Source organism: Notamacropus eugenii, chromosome X, assembly GCF_028372415.1.
Source record: "Notamacropus eugenii isolate mMacEug1 chromosome X, mMacEug1.pri_v2, whole genome shotgun sequence".
In the NCBI taxonomy this organism is placed as follows: Eukaryota; Metazoa; Chordata; class Mammalia; order Diprotodontia; family Macropodidae; genus Notamacropus; species Notamacropus eugenii.
This window is the reverse complement of record NC_092879.1, coordinates 8,558,938-8,585,359: the sequence shown is the minus strand read 5'-3', so window position 1 is coordinate 8,585,359 and position 26,422 is coordinate 8,558,938. Positions and strand designations below refer to the sequence as shown.

At 39.7% G+C, this 26,422-nt stretch overlaps 1 pseudogene; it reads right to left on the bottom strand.

Moving 5' to 3' along the window:
• LOC140515868 (peptidyl-prolyl cis-trans isomerase FKBP7-like) overlaps positions 1-25,550 on the bottom strand; it is a 65,740-nt pseudogene extending 40,190 nt beyond the window's left edge.
• Between the last annotated feature and the right edge of the window lie 872 nt (positions 25,551-26,422).

Here is a 26,422-nt window from a genome sequence, read left to right as displayed (position 1 = left end):
TGAATACTCATGCCATAGAATCCTCTTCAAAATCAAAACAATTCTCAATTAAGATGTACAGTTACTTATGTACAATTACTCAATCTAATTTTTATCAAGAAATAGCTCCATCTGACATGACTCTCACTGACAGGGAACCACACTGTGAAGGCATAGTGTAAGGGTGGTGATACTTCAATAAATACCACCTGAGAATCTGAGGAAACTTTGTAGAGAAAAGTTAAAATCCAAACTAAGTAAGTGAAAATCTAATTCAGTCAAGGAAGGGAAAACAGCTGAGCTCCCCTTCACACAAGAACAAAGCAAGTTGGAAGGGACAACCAAGGGCTTTGTTACGGGCATGTATTGGGAGGGTACTCAAAAGTTAAGTCAGTAGGAAAAACAGGAAACAATTTTTCCTAGGATTATATGATTTGAGATATACACATACACAATTCAGTGTTTCCTTGCACACATCAGTGGGTGTGTATTCATACTGAGATGGGTTAAAAGATGATAAAAGGGTACCTAGCAGCCTCTGAAGAGTTCAAATAGGGTGATCCAGCTGAGTTCCATCTCAGGATATCAAAAGACTGGGTGGGTGGGATTTCTGAACCAGTATAAGAGATCAGTGAGGGGAAGCAGATGAAGTAATGTGTTGGGTAATCATTAAAAAAAAACAACCCCCAAAACCAGGATCTGCAAATTACAAGTTGATAAAAATATTAAATATATTGTTAAGGAGATGATTAGTGAACAACTACACATGGAAGGAGTCATCACAAAGAACCAATGTGACTTCTCCAAGAACAGGTTGCAGCAAGATACTGTAGAAATAGTATAACTAGAGGTTTGCAAAGCACAAGAAAATGTCTCACATGCCACCCACATGTGGAGTGACATAAGCTGGAAAATAGTACAATTTAGTGGATTTTGAATGAAATAAATGGCCAGAACCCAAGAGTTTTCCTGGATCATAAACAGAGCTAGAATAGGCCTTCAAAGTCACCTGGACCAGTGGTGCCAAACTCAACTAATAACTGCCTATAGGTCACATATCGACTTAGAAAAAACACATGAACATGATCTATATTCTATTATATTTTTGTTTTATTTTGTTCAATATATGTCAATTCCATTTTAATCTAGTTCAGTTTACTTGGAATTATTGTTAGCTAATTGAATAGTACTGATACCTCTGATCTAAAATGACCCACTGCCTTTAAGGATAAGCACACTGGAGCCCAGGGAGTTTCAGCAACTTGACTGAAGTAGGAAGTGACTAGGTATCAGTTTGGAAGGAGAATGGCTCAGGGATCTGGGCTTGGCCTATACTGTTTTACAATTTCCTATTACATACTCTGCTAAAATAAGCATTTTGCCAGTCGCTCAATCAATAAGTATTTATTAGGGCCTTCTCCATGCCAGGCACCCTACTAGGTGCTAGAGCTAAAAGCACCAAGGACCAGCTGTCATGTTGGCTGACAAAGCTGTGATCCAAAAGGATCTGACCAGGCCAGAGTGCTGGGCTAAATCTAGCAAAATGAAAGTGAATAGGGGTAAATATCATTTCTGAGACCTGGGTCCCAAAAAGACTAAATTCACAAGTTCAAGATTGGGGGGCATGTCTAGGTAGCAATTTTTCTGAAAAAAGATCTCAAGTTTTAGGAGACTACAAGCTGGAAATAGTACAACAGTGCCAAGTGTCAGCCAAATAAACTAATGTTCCTCTAATTGTTGTTTAGTTGTTTTCAGTTGTGTTTGTCTCTTCGTGACCACATTTGGGATTTTCTTGGCAGAGATGCTAGAGTGGTTTGCCATTTCCTTCTCTAGCTCATGTTATAGATGAGGAAACTGAGGCAAACAGGGTGAAGTGACTTGCCCAGGTCCACACAATTAGGAAGTATCTGAGGCCAGATTGGAACTCAGGGGAATGAGTCTTCCTGACTCCAGACCTGGCTCTCTATCCACTGCAGCATCACCTAGTGACCCATAAATGTTCGCTGAGACTGTCCTAAGAGAGGCATGAACTCTGAACTAGGTAAGAGATAGTCTACTATTCTATGCCCTGGTCAGACCATGCCTACAGTATTGTGTTCAGTTATAGGCACCAAAGTAACCTGGAAAGAGTCTAAAAAAAGATACCCAGGGTGGTAAAGGTTCTTGAGACCATGACATATAAGAATTAGGTAAAGGAATTGGGGCTATTTGGCCTGTACAAGAAAAGAGTTAGTATGGACATGAAAGTGATTTTCAAGTATCTGAAGGCCCAAGAGAGATCAGGCCTGGTCTCCTTAGGTGCAGGGGATAGAACTAGAAGCAAAAGAAGGGAGTCAAATAAGTTTGATGGAACACTTAGTCAAATAGCTAGTTTTAGTTCTCTGTTAATATGTCAATTAACCAACCTGTGGTAATCTTTCTCAGCGAGGTGGCTCTGCAGTGCTCAGAATGCTGGGCCTGCCATTAGGAAGACCTGAGTTCAAATTTGACCTCATACCCTAACTAATTGTGAGACCCTGGGCAAGTCACTTAACTTCCGTCTGCCTAAGTTTCCTCAGCTGTAAAATGTGGATAATTAAAGCATCTACCTGCCAGAATTGTTGTGAGGATAGAGATAATAGTTGTAAAGGGCTTAGTATAAGTGCATAGCGCATAGTAGGCACTTATTAAATGCTTGCTGCCTTCTCCTTTCTACTTTTCAACCAGATGTTGTATAGTCAGTCCCTGGCTCACCATATTGAAAAAAAAAGATGTGGAGCCAATGTTTCTATTTTATCCTTCTACTTTTTTCTAGTCAAAGATCTTAGCCTCATTATTTGGCACATTAGTTTGCCAATTAAATCATAATCTAACAAGTGAATGTGGAATTTCTTGACATGATTTTCACCTAACAACTTGACAGCAGGATTATGTCTCTTAATCAGGAGGCAAGTTGGACTGGGACCATGAAATTTCTCTGGCCTAGATATATTTTAGATTCATTGAGTGTTTGAGTTCAAAGGGACCCTAGAGCATAGAGTATGCGAGCTAGAGAGGACCTAGGTTGGCATCATGCTTCAGTGGCAAGAGCTTGACATTTATAGTCAGAAGCCTTGGCTATGATTTACATCTCTGCTTCTTTCTACCTGTGTGACTTCAGGTAAGTATCTAGACCTCATTCTCCTCATTATAAAATAAAGGGATTAAATGAGAATATTGTTAAGGTCCCTCCCTTCCAGCAGAAAATCTATGATACTGTGAATCTTGAAGATAATCTTACCTCAGACTCAATTGGGCTCTTTAAACCTCAGTTTTCTCACTTGTAAAATGGGGATCATAGCGCTTATATCCCCAGTGTGATGCTGTGAGGCCCCAGTGAAGCAATGTATAAGAAGTACTTGGCAAAATTTCAAAGACTATGTAAGTGCTGGTCATTAATACCATTACTATTATACAAAGGCAGAGCTGGATAGGGCATGAGAGAGATCATCCATCTCCTTTTGCATTCTCCATTGATAGATGTGGAAACGGAGTTAGTTGGACTAGAGCCTTATTCTCTTGACTCACAGTCCAGTCCTCTTTCTGCTACACCAAAGACACTTGCAGCCCAAAGTAGACAAACTTTGGATCTGTTTCTCTGCCACGTTTGCCTGCCCAGAAGTGGCCTATGGGGAAGACAATGATAAGATGGTCTGCTCCATGTGCATAGAACCTGCCTACAGCCTAATGATGAGTGATTCCAAATAAGTGATGCTGGGTGCCAGGCAATGACCAGTAATGTGGGAGGCTGTCTAGCCAGTGGCACAGATCTCACTGAAACTGAGAGCTCTAATGCAACTGAATCCAATGTGTTGTCCACATTCCTATCATGCCACAGAAAATATTCTGGTTCTACAGGGATGCAGTATCAAGATCTGACTCGACTGTGAGTTAAGCCTAATCTTGAATAAATAACCCCTTGTTAGCATTAGTTGAATGTTGCAAAATAATGAAAATTAATCTATATGTCAAAGGACAAAAAAGACATTTACTTTTAGGATTCCCTTTAAGAAAATCACCCCAGGGCATATTTGCAGAGTTCTACTAAGAGTGTCAAGTGGGGATGGGCTATATTTTCAAAATGCACTTTGGGGAAATATCCCATTTTTAGGAACTAGGAGTAGAAAATGAGTGCAGGGGCATTAAGGTGTCTGTGTACAGAGTTCTTTATCTGTGTAGTAAAGTGTGAGCACTTTGCTGAAGGTGGAACCAGGAAAAGTTCTGCATGACTATTTGTATTCTCAGCAAAGCATGCTAATGGGAATTTTGTGAGACCCGCTAGGCTGTTTTTCTAATATGCTTTTGCCTAAATGCCCTATTTCAAAACAAAAGCTGACCCTCAACACAAACACACATGCACACATGCACATACAACGAGACTTGCAGTTGTACATTTTGTTGTTTTTAGAGACTTCCATCCAAATGTTTGGAATAACACTAGGTCTGGATGTCACTCAGAGCCAGCATTAAAATGTGATTCTTCATAAGGATTTATTATAGTTGGGAAGGCAGATAAATGTTAGGGAAAGTGATTGGTAGAGCAGACAATCCCCATCTCCAAAGTTTTCAAAAAGTGTGGATAAAGGAGCCAAATTGAGTCACCTTGTCACTTGTTTTCCATATGTGCATCTTTTTGGCCCAGAGGAGTAGAAGAACTACTGGTTTGGGAGCCAAAGGACCTGGGCTGGAATCCAGGTTTGGCTATTTTCCTGACCTTAGGTAAGTTCCTTTCCCTCTCTGAGTCTCAGTTTCCTTCTCTGTAAAATGAAGGAATCAGATTCGATCAGGGGTCCTTGAATTGGGGTCTGTGATTTAAAAAAAGTAGGTTGGCAATTGTATCTCAAAGTAATTGGTCACCTTTGTAATTCTATGCGTTCGATTCTAAGTATTTTAAAACATGGTTTTGAAAAAGGGCCTTAACTTTTTCTTGGCTTCCCTAGACTGTTGCCAAATTGATCCATGATCCAAATAAACGTTAACAGCCCTTGACCTCAGTGAGATCTAGGGTCCCTTCTGCATCTAAATCCTATGGTACCTTTGCTTCCTATTTTGAGGCTAAGTCCTGCCATAGACAGACTATAGGAAGATATTCTCAAGGATGCAACTTTCCTTGGCCCTGTGGCACCCGTTCATCATAGACCCACGTTGGTCACAGGCCCAGTCCATGCCAAGAAGATGCAGTCACGTAGGATACCTCTAGGAACATCCAAGGAAATTGTACTCAAAGTCATCTTCCCAGAACATGAGCAAGGTCCACTGACAGACCCAAGAAAAATTCCCAGAATCATCAGAAAAATTGGGAAGAGAACCTACCAATTGATTTCTGATTGTTGTTCTTCAAACAAAGTTATTTTGAAAAGATCATAATCTATATACCCAAATAAGGCCTCAGACCCAAGAGCTCTAGAAGGAATGAGCATTGCGACCAGAAATGTGACTGAGCCAGCACATTAAAGAATGCTTTCTCCAACTTCGGTTATGTAGAGGCATTCTCATATTGGAGTACCTATTCTGCATTTCCATTTCCATTTGCATCCATTAACAAGGAGTTGTTCGTGGCTCACATGCATTCTGGGTCTTATCACCATGTTCCTTGGTTTGGAGTTTAAATGTGGCACCTTAGCAGATGGCACATTAAATAACACAGTGGGAGGAAAGCCAGCTTACTCCACTGCCCCCTCCTTCCCACAGGGCCTTAAATGTCTGCATGGTGCTTTGAGGAAAAGCTATGCAATGACAATAGTCAATTACAGATGCTCCCCCATGAACAAAGCCATATGGACTGTGCTTTGGCTGCTTGTGGATGGATTGTGGATGGTTTTAGAATGACTGATAACAGCAGACATATACATCAACACAGCCCACTGGCGTAAAGGGTGGCTTACCACGGTGATAGAAAGTGAGGAGTTCTAGGACCCACATTGAGGGCCACCCACTGGCGCCAAGAGAAAGAAGATGCTTTCAGAGACACAGGATATGTTAGGAAGCAGGGTTTAAATAGGCATTCACAGGATCTAATCATGTAGTCTAGGAGTCCTGAACCTGGCATCCCTGCGCTTCTACTGTAAAATCTTTTCATAACTGCATTTCAATATAACTGGGTTCTGATATTTTATTTTATGCATTTAAATGCATGATTCTGAGATGAATTTCATTGGCTTCACCAGACTGCCCAAGGGGTTCAAGGCACCACAAAGTTTCAGACAGCATCAGTCCTTTCGATAATGTCCCTGAAAAATGCTTGAAGACTTCTCAAGAAGCAACTGATTCTTTGGATAACTCTTAATTCTTACAAGCAGCTTGGCAGATTGTAATGGATAGAGTACTGGGCCTGGAGTGAGGAAGACCTGAATTCAAATCTAACCTCAGACACTTACTAACTGGATAACTCTGGGCAAGACACTTCACCCTCTTTGCCTCAGTTTCCTTATCTGTAAAATGAGCTGTAAAAGGAAATGGCAAACCACTCCAATACCTTTGCCAAGAAAACCCCAAAATGCGGTCATGAAGAGTTCGACAGGACTGAAATGACTAAACAACAGCAATAACAATTATAAAGCTTTTCCTTTTGGCGAGCTTAAATCTACCCTTCTTAAACTTTCCATGATCATTCCAAGTTCTGTCCTTTCAGGTTGAACAGAATAAGTCTAATCCATTTCCAATATATCAGACTTTCAAATATTGAAAGACTACAAACATACCTTCCCTTTGTCTTCTGTTTTCTAGGGTAAACATCTCCAGTTATTTTGGCCAATCCTCATACAACCAAATCTCAAACAAAGAGATCCTCTCTAGTTCCCTCACCATCTTGTTTGTCTTCGTTCTGACACAATCCAGGTTGTTCTCTCCAAAATCCAGTTCATCTCTGGGTTCCATACTGAGTCGTGTGGCCAAGATAGGGGACAGTGGAAATGTCATTTCCCTCTGTTCTGGAAACTATGTCTCTCTGATTATATAAATTTAATTTGACTGCAGTGTTACACTGTTAACTCATATCGAGCTTAAGGTCCACTATCCACTATCCACTCTCTCCCAACCTTCCTCCAAGTCTTCTTAGTTGAACAGTTTTCCAGCCATGTTTCCTCATGCTTTATTTAAGAAATTGGCATTTCTTTAACCTAATGGTAGGCCTTTTCTGGTTTTATCCTATTAAATTTCATCTTATTATGCTCAGTCCTTTGTTTCACCCTACAGGCATCTTTCTGGAATGCCAAGTCTATAATCCAAAGTGTTCATTATCCATCCAAGATTTGTGTCTTCTGTAAATATGATAAGCTAAACAACTCTGCCAGCCACTCTTCATTGATAAAATGTTGTTGAACAGAATGCAGCAAGTGACAGAACCCTGCATACTCCTTTGGAAACTTTCCTCCAGGTTGACACCGATTCATTAATCACCAGTCTCCAGGATCAGTCATTCAACCAATTCTGCATCATTATCTGTGCTCTCACCCAGTCCATACCTCTCCATATCGGTCTAAAATATAACTATGAGACTCCACCAAAGCCTTGTTGAAAGCCCCATATACAAGGGCTGATCTGCCAACTTTATAAAAATAAAGAATTGAAGTTAGGCTGACTTGACATGTTCAAAGTGTGGCCATGTTAACTTTTAGTGATAGCTGTGATCACCATTTTAGGGTCCCCATTGTGATACAGTAGAAAGAACACCAGATTATGAGCTCCATGAGAGCAAGCACTATAGTTTATTTACATGAATCTTGATATAGCTCCTATTTTTCAGCACAATGATCTGCATACATCGTGTTTAATGTTCATTCCTTGGCCAGGAATAAGGAGACCCTATCTCTTGCCTTAGTTTTGCCAATTAATCTGGGTGATATTAGGCAAGACTTTCCCTCTGTGGGCCAGGCCTGGATACGGTGATCTCTAAGGTCCATTCCTGCTTGGATATCCTACAGTTCTAATATTTTATCTTGTTGTTTTTGTTGTGTTTGTCCTTCATTTTCTAAGAGGACCCTGACATCAGAGAAATGATGGCATGACTTACATTTGACTTTGTTTTGAGTGAGAGAGGGATGTTCAAGGTCACCAGCCTCACTTCCCCTCCAGAGCCATCTGAATCCCATAACCAGATATTCATCAGAATGACTGGAGACAGCCCAGGATGAGTTGGGAGGCCTTGGCCTTTTTGGCTGAGACCTTTTCAAGTACTCACTTAAAGTGAGGTGATGCCCATTCAGTGAATAGGCCTCTTTAAAAAGTAGTCAGGGGGATGACCCTTTTAATAGAAAGGATCAATTGAAGGAACTGGGTAAAGTTAACTTGAAGAAGAGCACATGACAGCTCTTCAAGTATATGAAGTGTTGATAGGTGAAAGAGGGATTGGAATTGTTCTCACTATCTCGAGAATGCAAAATTAATAGTGGTGAGGAGGAAGGTGTTACAAAGAGACAAAGCTAGGACTAGCCATAGGGACTAATTAGAGCTACCCAAAAGTGGAATGGGATACCTAGAGAGGGACTCTCCTCCCTGGAGGTCTTCAAGTAGAGGCAGCATGATGCCTTGTCAGAGATAAGGTAGAGGGAATTCCTATTCATGGCTTGGACTTGATGACCTGGATAAGATGACTGCTGAGGGCTTTTCCCACTTTAAAATTCTGTGATCAGGATTATAATCTGCACAATAAGAGCAGAGAATAGAGAGTGTGTGAAATTATCATTCATCAGTATAAAAGGAATATTTAGGGCAGTTCCTCACCCTCTCTTTAGTCATTGAGATGTGGACTATTTCAAAGCAGAAAAATCAAAAGAAAATGTTGACAGAAATTAAAATTGGCAAATAAAGTTTTTCTGGTAGGTTTTGGCTACTTACTTTATTCAGAAGGTTTTCTTTCCTTTGATCAGTATTTATATTAAGGGAACATGCTAGGAGACTGTTTTCTCATAAGAAACACTGTAAAAATATTCCACATGGCTCTCTCCGTTACAATCAATGCATTCTCATGCGCCTTAGGGCAATTCCGATTGTGGTAATTCGTATTGATTGTGAGGGATGGCTGAAATGAGTCCATCAGCTGTGCTCTGAATCATACAATCCAAATCTCCAGATGTTTAACAAGTTTAGTAAATTTCACCACTGTTTTATTCTAATCAACCTTCCCCAAGTCCCTTTACCATTCTGTAGGTGAGCAGTCTTCAGCATCTCACCAAGTCAGTTTCATTTATCAGACTGTATTTCAGTAGGAATCTTATCTTTTGGAATTGCTGGTATCTTGACCAACATGTTCATAATTTCCTGTTCATAGGAATAAAAGCTCAGTATAATTCCAGATAGCAATCTGAGTGTAATAAATACCTTAAGTAACAACCTGACCCTAAGTGATTTGGACACAGCTTGTTTATCAGAAGGCTCAGAGGGAAGCCCTTTTCTGGTTACCCATCAACCTCTCCAACATATGGAAATCTGTGGGTCTGCCACCCTTCTTCTTATATCAGGTCACTGTAACGTATCTTTTCTAATTCATTAGTAAACCTCATTTGGTTTCTCATTAGTTTTATTAAAGTAAATATTGGCTTAAAAAGAAGAAAGAATAAGGGTCATAAATGAGTAATATTTCTTTGTTGATTCAAAGGGAAATCATGGTTTAATGCAAGGTTTTCCAAACTGTTTTGTGTAAGATCTCTGATCACAGATAAACACAAACTTTGGGGATTGGCTCATTTTTATTTGTTTGTTTATAGCATTATCCTAAATTACCGCGGTTTTCAATACCTGCAGTACATTTTCTCTTTCTCTTTCGCCTTATTTTATTCTACTTTGCCTTCCATAGACAAAATCCTTGCCTTTTTAGAGAACTCCTTCCAAATCTTTGTCTTTACTTCCAAGTCACTGAGGTCTAAGACCTCTTTTATCCCAGGGATTCTTAACTTAGGGGTCTATGAAATTAATGTTTTAAAAAATTTGTTTTATAATTTATTTCAATATAATTTGTTTCCTTTATGTTCCTGTGTATTGTATGTTATGCATCTAAAAACATGATGCTGAAAGGGTGTCCAGAAGCCTCACCAGCCTTGAGTGTCAAAGGACTCCAGGATACAACAATACTGAAGAATCCCTACTTTATCCCCTCACATGCTGTGTTTTCACAAAATTGGAGTTCTTTCCAAATAGAGTGGGATATCCTAGTGGGGTCTCCCTCACAAGACAGTGACCATTTATTGAGCACACTGCGAAGTGATTTCTTATTGAGGTGTGAGTTGGAATGGGTAGTCTTTGAGGTTCCCCAAGCCCCCTTAAATGAGAACGGCCAGACAAGGTAATGGCTACAGCTTTTAGCTTATATAATACTTGTTGTTATAAATGGTGGTCTTATGACAGACCCCTACATATATGTACACATATGTGATATATATCTATACACATACATGTATATGTGTATTATGAACACACAGAGATATATACAGATATATGTGTATATATCATACATACATATACACATATTGAAGACTGCAAGGTTTGTAGGATCCTAGAAACAAGCAGCTCCTTGAAAACTCCTCTGGCCTTCATCCCCTCTTTGTTTTAGCTCCCTTTATAGGATGGTCATGCCCTAGATCTCATTATGGCTCAAAACGGCTCTCTGTTTCCAAGATCTGGGATGCTCATATTCCTTTCTTCGATTGCACCCTCCAAACCTGATTTCCACCTCTTTCACTTTTTCCTTTCTCCCTGAAACATTGTCACTCTTACTATGACCGTCATTCTCTCTAGTTCCATTCTCTCAGTTCAGCAGTTGGCTTCTGGATTGCATACAATCACAGAATCTCAGGGCTTTAGACCCCATAGTACAACTCATGTCTAAACAAAAATAGCGTCTGTAAGATTTCTTCTTTTTTTGATCCCTTTAGAGTCAAAGTCTAGTGGTGAGTTCTTTGGCCCAAAAGGGATGCACAGTTTAATGACTTTTTATGTACAACTCCAAATTGCTTTCCAGAATATCTGGACCATTTCGCAGTTCAACCAACACTTTAGGATCATTTCTGAGTCTTCCTTCTCTGTTAACCTTCACATATAATTGGTATCTAAGTACAATTGATTGTACCTCAGAAGTCTATCGTATCTATTTCCTCCTTTACATTCTTCTACAATATCTACCACTGTCCAAATAATCTTCTTAATGTACTCATTTTACAACATAATTTCCCAAAACATCAACGACCTTTATGGACTTCTAATTGCCTACCAAATAAAGCGTGAATTCCAGATCTTGGCATTCATGGCTATCCACCACATAGTTTCAATCGACTTTTCAAGTCTTATTTCAAACCATTCCCCTTCACATTCTTTACATACTAAACTGGGCTGTTCTTTGACCTATGCTCTCTCTTGTACCCATGACTTTTCTTCTACCATCTCCCATTCCTTGAATGGACCCCTACATGCCATATGGAAGAGAAGTTAGACCTGTTCTTTTCTTCATCCACAAAGCAGAACTAAGACAAGTGGATGAAAGTTATAGGGAAAGAATTTTCGACACAATATAAGGAAGTTATGAAATACTTGATGAGGGCCCAAAACTCCCCACACAAACAGGTCTGTGCTGTGCTCAGTGTTGCTAAAAAATGTTTTCAAGGATCTCGGAAGCTCAATTCCAATATGTCTGTGCAGGTTCAGAAAGAAAATTATAGACTTCTTAAGGTCACATCCCATCAGGTAAATGATGTTTGGGGCTTATAGGAAATATAGTCCTAGCTTTCATACTGTAAATGACTCACATCTGAACCGAAAAAACTAAGCAACTCTTAAAATTGCCACAAACTACCTTGGAAGTGGCTTTCTCGCACGGACTGAAATGGTCTGTACCGGAAGGTAGAACGAGTAGTATATTCTTATTATCTTTTCCAGGTCTTACAGAACAAAAATCCATGCAAACACAGTGACCTCATTCCCTTTTTATATGTATATGTGTGCGTGTATATATAATATACACACATACACATGTATATGTGTATATATGTGTGTATGTATGTATGTGTGTGTGTGTGTGTGTGTGTGTATATATATATAGTCACATTTAGCATTAATCCTCATCTGTTCCCACTAGACTATAAGTTCCTTGAGTGTTAGGACCATATGGTCTTCGTCTTTATACTCCCTATAGTGCCTAGTCCAGGGCCTTGCAGATAATGTAATGAGTATTTCTGGAATACATTAATGACCAATGTAGACTCTACACAGCAAATTATCATTACTCAGAGTATGCCATGGGGAATGGTATACTTGAATTTTGTATACAATGCCATTTTGTCATTCAAAAGAAAGATAGATTTCTAGTTTGTAATATATAATATGGATATCAATATTTTCTGCAGACTTGGGTCTATCTTTAATTATATTGATATGCCCAAATAATATATAATTTGGTTTTGTAGGTAATTCGATACTGAGAATGATATCGATCTTTTTCATAATCTTGTCTCCGAACTTTCTGACATTCAGCTATTCCATAGCTTAATGTACCTACTCTAACTTGCAGCTATACTAATATTTGCAACACATTGTATGAGCCTCTGATTGAGCTGGATTCTTGCAGTTCTATATGTAGTTACTGCATGCAGAATAGTAATATTTCCAGTGACATGAACTCTGCTGTCTAACACTAATGAATAATCTTCTTCTTGCTATCCAAAATCCATAGTTTGGATGCTTTAACATTCAAAGAGTGACAGCATTTCGATACGGTTGTCTTCACTGTGGTCCCTCCTCAGCAATCATTTATGGATTACCCCTGGTCTTAATTCAAGGAAGACTTCCCAGAATGGTGAATATTAGGTTTTGGAGGGCTAAAGCCAAGTCAGGATCAGACTTGGACCTTCATATTTCTGCAGGCAAATAATTGGGACTCACATGAGCTGGATCCTAGAGCTTCCAAGAATTCAGGAAAAAAGGATGCTTTTCTTCCACTTTGACCTAAACTCAAGTTGGGAAAAAAAAGAAACCTAACATTCTTAAAAGTATGCATAAATTATACATACAAACACAACAGAGTAGTCAACAGTGTAATTCATGGGCCTAAGAAATGAGATCTATAACTTTTTCAAAAGAGTTTGGCCTAACTATCCACACAGGAAAGAACAAGTGGATGAAGAATGCCTATTGTCTAGACCAAAGTTCCTTAAATGTTTTCTACTTGCATCCTCTTCAGCACTTCTTAAACTGTAGGTCATAGACCAGTCACAACCCACACTATAAGAAGCGCTGATTTAGACTACAGTGTGTTGAATTGGCAGCTTATTTATCAGTATGCATATCTTAGTAAGATGCTAAAATGGACAATAAACTGTATCTGGAATTGAACAAGAGGATGATAGTGGACTCAGTTGCTTTGGAGAAAATTGCAGTCATTTTAATGAGGCCAAATTTCTCCCTGAAACAAAAGCCCATCTATATCAATATTTTTCAGCCACCACTGTATGACTAAGACATGGAATACTGTAGTCTCTGAAGAATGCAAGGTAAGGGTTGGCCACAGGGTAAAGGAGAAGTTCAAGGAGGGTATGAGTACATTGTAATATATTGCAAATGAATAGTGCACAGGAGAAGAAATTTAAAGGATGTTTTCAAAGAATTCATTAATTGAAAAATAAGGTAGACTAGTCTCATGGGCAAGAGTCATGGATAACCAATGAACAGCCTATAGGCTTCACTGGGATTCATGAAATTTCTCAAGAATGAGAATGTAAGAAGGCCCTTGAAATACAACCAATATGTCTATGGAGGATTTGTGTGATTACATAAGCAAGAGTTCTACAGGATGGACAGGCATATAGGAATTTGTATCCCATTAATGGAGAGAGTATCCCCATTGATGATGTCAAAAATCCACGGGTGCACTGAAATATGCTGATACAATAGCGTGGGTTGTCATCCACGGGAATCCAGCAGAATCATGAAGACAGGGTGAATCTATCAGGATTTATTTTCATTCAATTAAAAAACAACCCTGGTGAGTCTGCCTACTGTTATTCTCTCTTTCGTAATGCTAAATTTAGTCAGTTGAAATATATGTTGCATTTGTCAAATGTTCCTGCTTCTGTGGCCTCTAGACAGCTGTAGTACCTGTTGAGAGAATTCAGATCCATGGGTGGATTCTCTTCTGTATTCCTCTAGCTCTACACCATTATTAGGGGAAAACTCAGTTAAGTTCTATTATCATCACTACCTTACAGACCAATGGCAGAGTCCATCAATGTATGAGAAGTTGACATACTCATAGTACAGACGATTATTAGAATATAATAATAACAAAAATAATAAGACTCAGAAATGATGTTAAACTGTTAGCTGAGTTGTGAAATGGTCCAGATGTTTTAGCAAGCAATTTGGAAGTGTATATAAAAAGTCATTAAACTTTTCATCCCTTTTGGACCAATGATGATGATGTTACTGCTGTTCAGTCATTTTTAGTCATGTCCAACTCTTCATGACTCCATTTGGGGTTTTCTTGGCAAAGATACTGGAATGGTTTACCACTTTTATCTCCAGCTCATTTTACAGATGAGGAAACTAAGGCCAACAGGGTGAAGTGTCTTGCCTAGAGTCACACAATTAGTCAGTGTCTGACTCAGGGAGAAATGTAGGTGACATTGAACTCAGGGAAATGAATTTTCCTTACTCCAGGCCTGGCACTCTATCCACTGTGCCACCTTGTTGTCCCTATGATCTTACCACCAGGCTTTGACCCAAAAGAAATCAAAGAAAGAAGCAAAAGATCTATATGTACAAAAATGTATAAAAGAAATAATGATGATGAAATGTGAAGTGCATTCACATTCAAATGTACTTTGTAGGATTCTCTCATTGGATACACACAATGATGACAAGTAGGTAGCACAAGTATTCCCCATTGTAAAGAAAAGGAAACTCAAGTTCAGAAAGATTAACGAACTTCCCCTGGGCCACATAATAAATAACATATGAATTTGAACCTAGCTCTTCTCATTCCATTCTGGTCTCTTTACTACACCATGCTATGTCTCTACTTTGCATTTGCCATCCCTTCAGTCCCTAACTCTTATCCTACCCAAGTCCTGTCTCCTTAATGCTCAGATTAGAATATTTTGCTATGGCTTCCCTCCTTAACAGGCTACATGTAAGTAACTGGATCCTGGAAGCCAGGTCAGAATCTGACTTATATTGACTCTGACCTCTGGGGATAGTGTAGGCCTTGAGCACTTGAATTTCCTCCTGGAATTCCCAGCCTGTTGCTAGTAATTTTGTTCCTTCTATGTTCTCTTACCTGTCCAAAATCTCTGAGCTATTCCTGCAGCTGCCACCTACATTTCCCCTTCCTCCTTCCTGATGAACTTGGCCATGCCTACAACTACGGTGTGATGTCAGCAAGTAAGGTGAGATCCATCAAGTTATTAGAAAAAGAACTAAAGGCACATAGCTACTAGTGCATGTGTCAGCGGAGCCTAGGTTCAACTGTATTATCCTTCTGGAAAACCTGAAAACTGATTGAATGTTTTGTGTCATCTCACCCCCATACTGAAGATACCAATTAGCTTTCTGTCCTTCTTATATGTTAGTAGAAGGAAGCACAGGCTTCATACATTATTCGTAATAGGAGATTATAATCGATTCTAAAAGCCAAAGGCAATTTTGATCTGGGAAGCAATGTGCTGCTTCTAATAAATCTATTTCTATTTTGCTACTGGAATAATGCAAAAAGAATGATTCAAATTCTCTGAGAAAATGAACACCATTGGGATCTTAGTTTCCATTAAAAAATTAGTCTGGCTAATTGTTGGCCATTGTTAGCCTTAGCCAACAATAGTGAAATGGCTCCATTAAAGTTGCCCTAGGTTGGTCAGGCTGCTCAATTAGCAGATTAAGGCAAGAATGATTAAGATCCCAAAGGCCTTCAGTGGTCCTGAAGGGGTTTTTGTGTTAAATTGTGTGGCCTATTAGTTAAAGTGCTAGGACTGAACCTTCTTGCCACTAAGTCACCTAAGGAACATTATGCAAACTCCTTAATCTCTTCATGCTCATTATTTACAGCCAATAAGCTACTTATGAAATACAGCCAAGCCAACAGACAGAAAGCAAATGGTACTCAAATTCCAAAGAATAGTATCAATGATATCATGTGTGTAAAGCACTTTGTAAACTTTAAAGGGCTATCTAAATGGTGTCTACTACTACTCTTAGAAGACATTGTACAGCAGGCATCAACTTGGACTAATTACAAATCACAGCTTTGATGAATCCATGATCTCATAACTGTGGGTTCTCCTTCCACTGAAACAGATCACAATCCTCACCTTACTTTCTTAATATTTCATGGAGGCCAGTGCAGTGCTAGGAATCCACGAATGATGAAAACCATTCAGTAGGTGAAAGTTGTCATCAGCATCTTCTTCCATCTTTTGTCTTGCTGCCCATACATTGGAATTATTGGCTGGGCATTTGACCTGGACAGAGTCTTGTAGCATCAGAGTCCAAGTATTTCAGGAATAGGCAGTGCTTACAGCAAAAAATGAACACTTTCCTTGATGGTCAAAGGAGATCTCTAAGTCATCCAAGTACCACAGTGTGGTAGAAAGAGCACTCATTGGATATAGAGTCCATAACCTGGGTTAAGGTCCTGGTGCCACCATTTCCTACCTCTCTGGGCTTCAGTTTCCTCATCTGGAAAGATGGAATTTAGACTAGATGATGTTTAGGGTCCTTTCCACCTCTAAAACAAATGATATTATTTATAAATTGAAGCTAATGTTTAGGGGAGGAGAAAGAAGCTAACTGAAGTTTAGGAAACATGAGTCTGAATCCTGATTGCTATTTAATAGCTCTGTGATCTTGTGTAATCTGTATCTCTTTATGCCTCATTTTCCTCCATGGTAAAATGAGAGTGTGAATGAATGAACTAAAAGCATTTATTAAGTTATTACTATGCGCAAAGCACTATGCTAAGCATTAGCAATATAAATATAAAAAAGATGGTTCCTACCTTCAAGGACCTTACATTCTAATAGATGAAGAGTACACATACTGGAGCATGGTGGCCAAGGAGGGGTGCTTTGGTCAGGGAAATCACAAGAATGGCAAATGTAGCCATAGGGCAATAGAATGCCACATCTTTTCCCCTAACGACAGTGTTAAATGTACTTCTGTCCCCAAACTTCTTAGAATGGAAAAAATGGAGGAGGGGAATTATTTATGATATGGATGAGGTCCCAACATCCCAGAGAAGAAGCATCTAACATCCTGTGATGATAGGCCAACTTAAAGGTCTGCCTTTCTTCAGGAATATTATGAAATAGAAAATAAGCAAAAAGGAACATAAAGTTTTCCAGTGATGAAAACTCACAAGTAGACAGACACATGGACCCACTTCACGAACTACGCGAGTGGTACACTCACATAGACTCTAGGTCTGCTTTGTTGGTTTGGAGGGGAAGATCACAGAACTGGCCAGGGCACAGAGAAAAGTGAAAGAAACTGAATTATAAATATGCTTGAAGGTTTTCCAAGCATCTCCCTAAACTGAGTGACTAAGTAATTACATCAGATTCCCCCGAGGAGTTATAGAATAATTCTTCAAGTAATAAATAGTGGCCAGGGTCCCATAAGTACCCAAAGCATTCACTTGCTGAAGAATATTAGTCCACCTTAGTCTATGTAAAAGAATATTTCCCCAAATATAAGCCAGAAGTTTTTGGTGGTGTACACTTTCAAAAGGGTTTGAAAATGGAGTGAATATGCTTCATTTTGAATTTAAAAAAAGTATATCTGTATTAAACAGAGCAAACTAAATGTTGAAAAAGCTTCTAATCTCCCAGCAATCATTTAACTTTTGTCTGTGCTTCAATGAATTTCCATTCCTACTTTAATAGTCTCAGAAAATTGTAGCTGTGTATGCTAAGTCCAAAGACACATTTTTTACATTAAATTTACATAACCACTTAGGGCACTGCTTATGAAAAATGGCCAAGATGCTTTATTTACTACTTTTCCCGACAACTGCTAACTTTTTTTCCATCTAGCTTAGACACTACAGAGTTTTAAGGTTAGATGAAAGGAGTCTTATTCTCAGGTATTAGAAGGGTGCTTGGGAGAAAAACAGAAGCCAACTGAAACACTACCATTAGGAAATGGAAAACACAGATAGGAGGTTTTCCATGTGATAGTAAGACAAGCTCTGTCTGTGGTGGTGGTGTTGGATGGCAAGGAGAATATGGAAACCACTTGAGTAATGCTGAAGTGAAACAAAACCATTACATTGTTTCTTCTGTCTTTTTAAACTGTGAAAGATCGAATAGTTTATTCGTTCATTGCACAAGCGGTTAGTAAATGCCTCCTGCATACCCGGCACAGGCAAAAGATGTCACTCCTTCACCTCTAACAGTCTCTGAAAACCATCGCTCCATAAATGCATGACATGAAAACACGTAGACACATAATCTGTAATTTGTAGAATATGATGACTGGCTGATGGAGAGGGACTGGGGGAAAGGAGGGAGAGGAAATGGGACAAGAGGAGGAAAGGGAAGAAGGGGGAAAAGGGGGGGGATGGAAAGAGAAGTCCAGAAAAAGAAAAGCACTAGGAAAGACAGACACAAAAGAAAAGATAGTCACAGTCAGCTACAGACACACACAAAGGAAGGAGAGGTAGAGGTGTAGGAGAGGGACAGGGAAGGAGGAAATATAGGAAACAGAGAGCTAACTCATCTCCTAATGCTGATCTTTTTACAAAAAGATAACACAACCTTCTAAATTTAAAAAAAAAGAGTGAACAGTGACAGAACTTGTTGTTAAATGTTTTCTTTTCATTCCTAAAGTATCAGAAATCAGTTTTGTACTCTCAGAAGTGGGTCATGATAAAGCTTTATTAAATATGCTATTTTAAAAATTTTTGTTTGTTTGTTTGTTTTATTAGCTTGCAGCCTAATTTGTTCCATATCTCCACTCAATAATACTGTTCCATACTGCGAAACTGAGCATGTTCCATGGAACTTGAAATGCTGATTATGCTATTGAGATAAAGGAGGTGTTTTCAAACAAGAGTGGTTTTAGTTTTCTAAAAAACCTTTTCTATCAAGGCAACATACAGGGGCCAAACAATACATTGCTTTAGTTTGTCACAAATGAATGACTGAGTGAAAAAGTTTTTATTGAGGGTTTACTATGTGTGAAGTACTATGCTAAGTTATCTAAAATTAATTTTGAGGCTACTAGTTTGTTAAGCATTTTATTATTTTTGCTGTCTCTTAATTAGGACAACAAAATAAATTAACCTTAGAAGAGAAGTTTCAGTTTAATAGATATTGCTCTATCCTGACACTTTGCTGAAATACTCCCAATCCATTTATGATCTTATCAATGCAGGTTGTTCCTTCCAAAAATGATGACCTCAATTCATTCATTTTGCCCACACTACGTAATACCTTCCATCACCACCCAAAGTATCAGGAGTCTTTCTTAAAGATACCAATGAGCACAGTGTCTGTCCATTATCCCTCACTGTCTCTATAGGACCATTCCACGTATCTCCACTTTCAATCATGTATTTTTTTAATTATTTATTTAAGTTTTCAACATTCATTTCCACAAAATTGTGAGTTTCAAATTTTCTCACCATTTCTCCCCTCCCTTCACCCCAAAACGCCAAGCATTCCAATTACCCCTATCACCAATCTACCCTCCCTACTAACATCCCTCCCGTCCCTTATCCCCATCATCTCTTTTGTCCTGTAGGGCAAGACAACTTTCTATACGCCATTATCTGTATTTCTTATTTCCTAGTTGTATGCAAGAACAATACTCAACAGTTGCTCCTAAAACTTTGAGTTCCAACTTCTCTCCCTCCTTCCCTCCCCACCCATCCCAATTGGGAAGGCAAGAAATTTAATATAGGCCATATCTGTGTAGGTTTGCAAATGACTTCATAGTAGTCTTGTTGTGTAAGGCTAATTATATTTCCCTCCATCCCATCCTGCCCCCCATTTCTTCTATTCTCTTTTGACCTTGTCCCGCCACAAGAGTGTTGACTTCTAATTGCTCCCTCCTTCCATTACTCTCCCTTCCGTCATCCCCCCCACCCTGCTTCTCCCCTACCTTTCTGTATTGTAAGATAGGTTTTCATACCAAAATGAGTGTGCATTTTTTCCTTCCTTGAGTCGAATATAATGAGAGTAAGCTTCATGATTTTTCTCTCACCTCTTCCCGTTTTCCCTCCACTGTAAAGTCTTTTACTTGCCTCTTTTATAAGAGATAATTTGCCCCATTGCATTTCTCCCTTTCTCCTCCTAATATATTCCTCTCTAACCCCTTAATTTCATTTTTAAAGATATGATCCCATCCTATTCAACTCACTCTGTGGTCTCTGTCTCTGTGTGCGTGCGTGTGTGTGTGCATGTGTGTGTGTGTGTGCGTCTATGTAATCCCACCAACTACCCAGATACTGAAAAAAGTTTCAAGAGTTACAAATATTGTCTTTGCACGTAGGAATGTAAACAGTTCAACTTTAGTAAGTCCCTTATGAATTTTCTTTCCTGTTTAACTTTTCATGCTTCTCTTGATTCTTGTGTTTGAAAGTCAAATTTTCTTTTCAGCTCTAGTCTTTTCATCAGGAATGCTTGAAGGTCCTCTATTTCATTGAAAGACCATTTTTTCCCCTGAAGTATTATATTCAGTGTTGCTGGGTACCTACCCGATTCTTGGTTTCAGTCCTAGTTCCTTTGACTTCTGGAATATCATATTCCATTCCCTTCAATTCTTTAATGTAGAAGCTGCTGGATCTGGTGTTATCCTGACTGTATTTCCACAATACTCAAATTGTTTATTTCTTGCTGCTTGTAGTATTTTCTCCTTGATGTGGGAACTCTGGAATTTGGCTACAATGTTCCTAGGAGTTTGTTTTTTTGGACCTCTTTTAGGAGGTGATCAGTGGATTCTTTCAATATTTGTTTTGACCCCTGGTTCTAGAATGTCAGGGCAGTTTTTCTTGATAATTTCATGAAAGATGATGTCTAGGCTCTTTTTTTGATCCTGGCTTTCAGGTAGTCCCATAATTTTTAAATTGTCTCTCCTGGATCTATTTTCCAGGTCAGTTGTTTTTCCAATGAGATATTTCAGATTATCTTCCACTTTTTCACTCTTTTGGTTTTGTTTTGTCATTTCTTGTTTTCTCATAAAGTCATTAGTCTCCATCTGGTCTATTCTAATGTTTAAAAAACTATTTTCTTCAGTGAGGTTTTGAACCTCTTTTTCCATTTGGCTAATTCTGCTTTTGAAAGCATTCTTCTCCTCATTGGATTTTTAAACCTCTTTTGCTAGTTGATTTGGCCTATTTTTATTTATTTATTTATTTATTTATTATATGACTTTTAACATTCATTTTCACATAATTTTGGATTCCAAATTTTCTCCCCTTTTGTCCTCTCCCCCACCCCAAAACACCGAGCATTCTAATTGCCCCTATCACCAATCTGCCCTCTCTTCTATCATCCCTCTCTGCCCTTGTCTCCATCTTCTCTTTTGTCCTGTAGGGCCAAATAACTTTCTATACCCCTTTACCTGTATTTCTTGTTTCCTAGTAGCAAGAACAGTACTTGACAGCTGTTCCTAAAACTTTGAGTTCCAACTTCTCTTCCTCCCTCCCTCCCCACCCCTTCCCTTTGGAAGGCAAGAAATTCAATATAGGCCATATCTGTGTAGTTTTGCAAATGACTTCCATAATAGTCGTGTTGTATAAGACTAACTATACTTCCCTCCATCCTATTCTATCCTTCATTACTTCTATTCTCTCTTTTGATCCTGTCCCTCCCCATGAGTGTTGACCTCAAATTGCTCCCTCCTCCCCATGCCCTCCCTTCCATCATCCCCCCCTCACAATGCTTATCTCTTTCTCCCCCACTTTCCTGTATTGTAAGATAGGTTTTCATACCAAAATGAGTGTGCATTTTATTCCTTCCTTTAGTGGAATGTGATGAGAGTAAACTTCATGTTTTTCTCTCACCTTCCCTCTTTGTCCCTCCACTAAAAAGTCTTTTGCTTGCCTCTTTTATGAGAGATAATTTGCTCCCTTCCATTTCTCCCTTTCTCCTCCCAATATATTTCTCTCTCACTTCTTGATTTCATTTTTTAAAGATATGATCCCATCCTCTTCAATTCACTCTGTGCACTCTGTCTCTATGTGTGTGTGCGTGTGCGTGTGCATGTGTGTGTGTGTGTAATCCCACCCAGTACCCAGATACTGAAAAGTTTCAAGAGTTACAAATACTGTCACTCCATGTAGGAATGTAAACAGTTCAACTTTTGTAAGTCCCTTATGACTTCTCTTTGCTGTTCACCTTTTCATGTTTCTCTTCATTCTTGTGTTTGAAAGTCAAATTTTCTTTTCAGCTCTAGTCTTTTCATCAGGAATGCTTGAAAGTCCTCTATTTCATAGAAAGACCAATTTTTCCCCTGAAGTATTATACTCAGTTTTGCTGGGTAGGTGATTCTTGGTTTTAGTCCTAGTTCCTTTGACTTCTGGAATATCCTATTCCATGCCCTTCAATCCCTTAATGTGGAAGCTGCTAGATCTTGTGTTATCCTGATTGTATTCCCACAATATTTGAATTGTTTCTTTCTAGCTGTTTGCAGTATTTTCTCCTTGACCTGGGAACTCTGAAATTTGGCCACAATGTTCCTAGGAGTTTCTCTTTTTGGATCTCTTTCAGGCAGTGATCTTTGGATTCCCTGAATACTTATTTTGCCCTCTGGTTCTAAAATCTCAGGGCAGTTTTCCTTGATAGTTTCATGAAAGATGATGTCTAAGCTCTTTTTTTGATCATGGCTTTCAGGTAGTTCCATAATTTTAAAATTGTCTTTCCTGGATCTATTTTCCAGGTCAGTTGTTTTTCCAATGAGATATTTTACATTATTTTCCATTTTTTCATTCTTTTGGTTTTGTTTTGTGATTTCTTGGTTTCTCATAAAGTCATTGGCCTCCATCTGTTCCATTCTAATTTTGAAAGAACTGTTTTCTTCAGTGAACTTTTGAACATCTTTTTCCATTTGGCTAATTCTGCTTTTGAAAGCATTCTTCTCCTCATTGGCTTTTTGAACCTCTTTTGTCAATTGAGGTAGCCTATATTTCAAGGTGTTATTTTCTTCAGCATTTTTTTGGTTCTCCTTTAGCAGGGTGTGGACCTGTTTTTCATGCTTTTCTTTCATCTTTCTCATTTCTCTTCCCAGTTTTTCCTCCACCTCTCTAACTTGATTTTCAAAATCCTTTTTAAGCTCTTCCATGGCCTGAGCCCATTGGGTGGGCTGGGATATAGAAGCTTTGACTGCTGTGTCTTTCCCTGATGTTAAGCATTGTTCTTCCTCATCACAAAGGAAGGGAGGAAATACCTGTTCACCAAGAAAGTAACCTTCTATAGTCGTATTTTTTTTCCCCTTTTCTGGGCATTTTCCCAGCCAGTGACTTGACTTCTGAGTATTCTCTTCACACCCACTTTGCCTCCAGATCCTCCCAGCCAGCGCTTGGGGTCTGAGATTCAAATGCTGCTTCCCAGCCTCAGGGCTTTGGGCGGAGGCGGGGCTCCTATTCAGTGTGAGATTAAGTTCAGCTGCTCAGATGGGGGCAGGGCCGCCTCACGGGCTCACTTCCCTCACGGGGTTTATGCTGAGACCTTCAACAATGGATCCAGCCTCCTGCCTGCTTGGGGAGCCCCGGTTTGCTCCTGCCTCTGCTGCTGCTTCCCGAGGGGGCCTGAGTTAGGGGGACCCCACTCCCCTCTCGGCAAGCCGAGCAGACCCTCTCACCAACCTTTGGGTAGAGGAATCCGTGCTGCTGCTGGAGATTCTGTCCCTGAAGCCCGTTCCGATCCGCTCCTCTGGGTGCTGCGCAGCCAAGGCAGGGCTGGCCTCGGCTCCGGGTCTGGGGCGCAACAGACTTTTGCGAGAGGTTTGCAGGGCTCTCTGGAACAGAAATCTTGTCTGCTCCATTGTTCTGTGGCTTCTACTGCTCCAGAATTTGTTGGGAGTTCTTCTTTACAGATATTTTATAGGCTGTGGGTTCGGAGCTAGCATATGTGTGTCTTTCTACTCCGCCATCTTGACTCTGCCCCAGATTTAGCTTATTTTTAAAGGTGTTATTTTCTTCAGCATTTTTTTGGGTCTCCTGTAGCAAGCTGTTGACCCGCTTTTTGTGATTTTCTTGCATCTCTCTCTTTTCTCTTCCCAATTTTCCCTCCACCTCTCTTACTTGATTTTCAAAATCCTTTTAGAGCTCTTCCATGGCCTGAAACCACTGAATATTCATTTTGGATATTTGGGATACAGAAACCTTGACTTTTATGTCTTTCCATGATGGGAAGCATTGATCTTCCTCTTCCAAAAAGAAGATATCTGTTAACCAAGAAAGTGACCTTCTATAGTCTTTTTCCCCCCTTTTGGGGGCATTTTCCCAACCAGTTACTTGACTTTTGCATCCTTTGTCAAGAGTATGGTATACTCTGAGGATCTGTAAGACCTCAGTTGCTCTAAGGTGGTACAATCAAGCGTGTACACTATTCTGGGAACAAGCAGAAACTTTGTGTCCAGAATCTGAATAACAGAGTTTCGTCTCCACGACCACCTCGCCTCCAGTTCTGCCATGTCAGCACTGGAGGCTGAGATTCAGATAAGCTGTGGGGGCAGGGCCGCCATTCAGTGTAAGATAAAGATCAGCTGCTCAGAACCCTCAGGAGTATCAGGTGAGGGCAGTGCCTCTGCACAGGGCTGAGGTAAGAATCAGCTGTTCAGTGCCCCCAGGGATTTTACAATCCAACAATGGATGCGGGCTGCTGTAGGGGCTGCTGTAGAAGCTGCTGCTGCCAGCCAGATGGGCCCTCTGGCTGGAGCTATGGGAAGGCCCTTCTTCCTTCTTGGCCAGCTGAAAAAACCCTCTCACTGACCTTTGGAGCCTGTGTGTTGAGGGAATCTGCCAATCGCTGCTATTGGGACTCGGGATTCTGGGACTGGGGATTCCGCCCCCAGGCCTGCTTGTGTCCTCCTCCCCAAGCCCGCTGCACAGCCAAGGCTGGGTTGGGCTCTGCTCTTTGTCTGGTGAGACAGATGTTTCCCGCTGGCCTTTCAGGTCACCATGGGATGGAAATCTCCTCCACTCTGTTATTCTGTAACTTCTGCTGCTCCAGAATTTGTTGAGAGTCTTTCTTCACAGGTATTTTATGGGCTGTGAGGGAAGACCTAGCAGTATGTGCATCTTTCTACTCTGCCATCTTGGCCCCGCCCTCTATTTTAATAATTTTTAAAAGTCTGGGTCTCCCCATCTCATCCAGGATGAAGGTGCAGGAAGCCATCTGAAAGTCCTATTACACCTCTGAAAACACAAGAGCTTCAACCTACTTTGTTTTGTACTCCGTAGGCAGCTTGGTTTCCATCCCTACTCCCTCTCCACCCCTCATCTCATTATAGTGGTGTCTAATTTCATGAGGACACCCAAAGAGCTTAGCCCACTGCAGCTCAAAACTCCAGAGCTCGAGAGGTCTGCCAGCCCAGCCTCCTCAGCAGCAGGGATTACCCGCATTCACCACCATGTCTAGCATATTAAGTACTTTTTAAAAAAATATAAAACTGACACAACAGAAGCTTGATCAAAGCCTTCAAATGTAATCAATAAATGCAAACCTTCAAATGTACTAAAAGAAAAAAGACTATGTTTGAAATCATAAAGTTTGCTCATTTACAGCTTAACAAAAATACAGGAATTGATTTAACACAATTATCAGATAGTCTCATTTGTTAATATTTATCTAGATTGATCATTTTTTTTCCATTTTGTAGAATGTTGATTGTTCTTTTCATTATTTCAACAGTTGTAATCAGAATGTAGGATGCTCTTTTGATTCCACTTTCAGTACTCTACATCATTCCATAGCTTTCTAAATTTATTCATATTTTTTATGTTTGTAATGACAGACAACCTAACAATCTTACATTATATTCATATACCACAGGACACCTGGGTTAATGCTGCTACTAACTGGGAGAAGGGGAGGGAAACAAATAGAGATTTCCGTTAGGATCAACTGTAATGTTCTTACCACTAGGAAATAAGAAATACAGGTTAAGGGGTAAAGAAAGCTATCTGGCCCTACAGGACAAAAGAGAAGACGGAGACAAGGGCAGAGAGGGAGGATAGAAGAGAGAGCAGATTGGTCACAGGGGCAATTAGAATGCTTGGGTTTGGGGGGGAGGGGATAAAAGGGGAGAAAATTTGTAACCCAAAATTTTGTGAAAATAAATGTTAAAAGTTAAATTAAAAAAAAAAAAGAAGTTAAGGTTGAAAGATGTAAGACAATTTGTTCAGGAGCACACAGTTCATAAGCGTCTAAAGTGACTTTGGAATACAGAAAGATCTCCTAAACTCCAAGTGCAGGGTTGTATTCACTATACCAAAGTGTCTCCT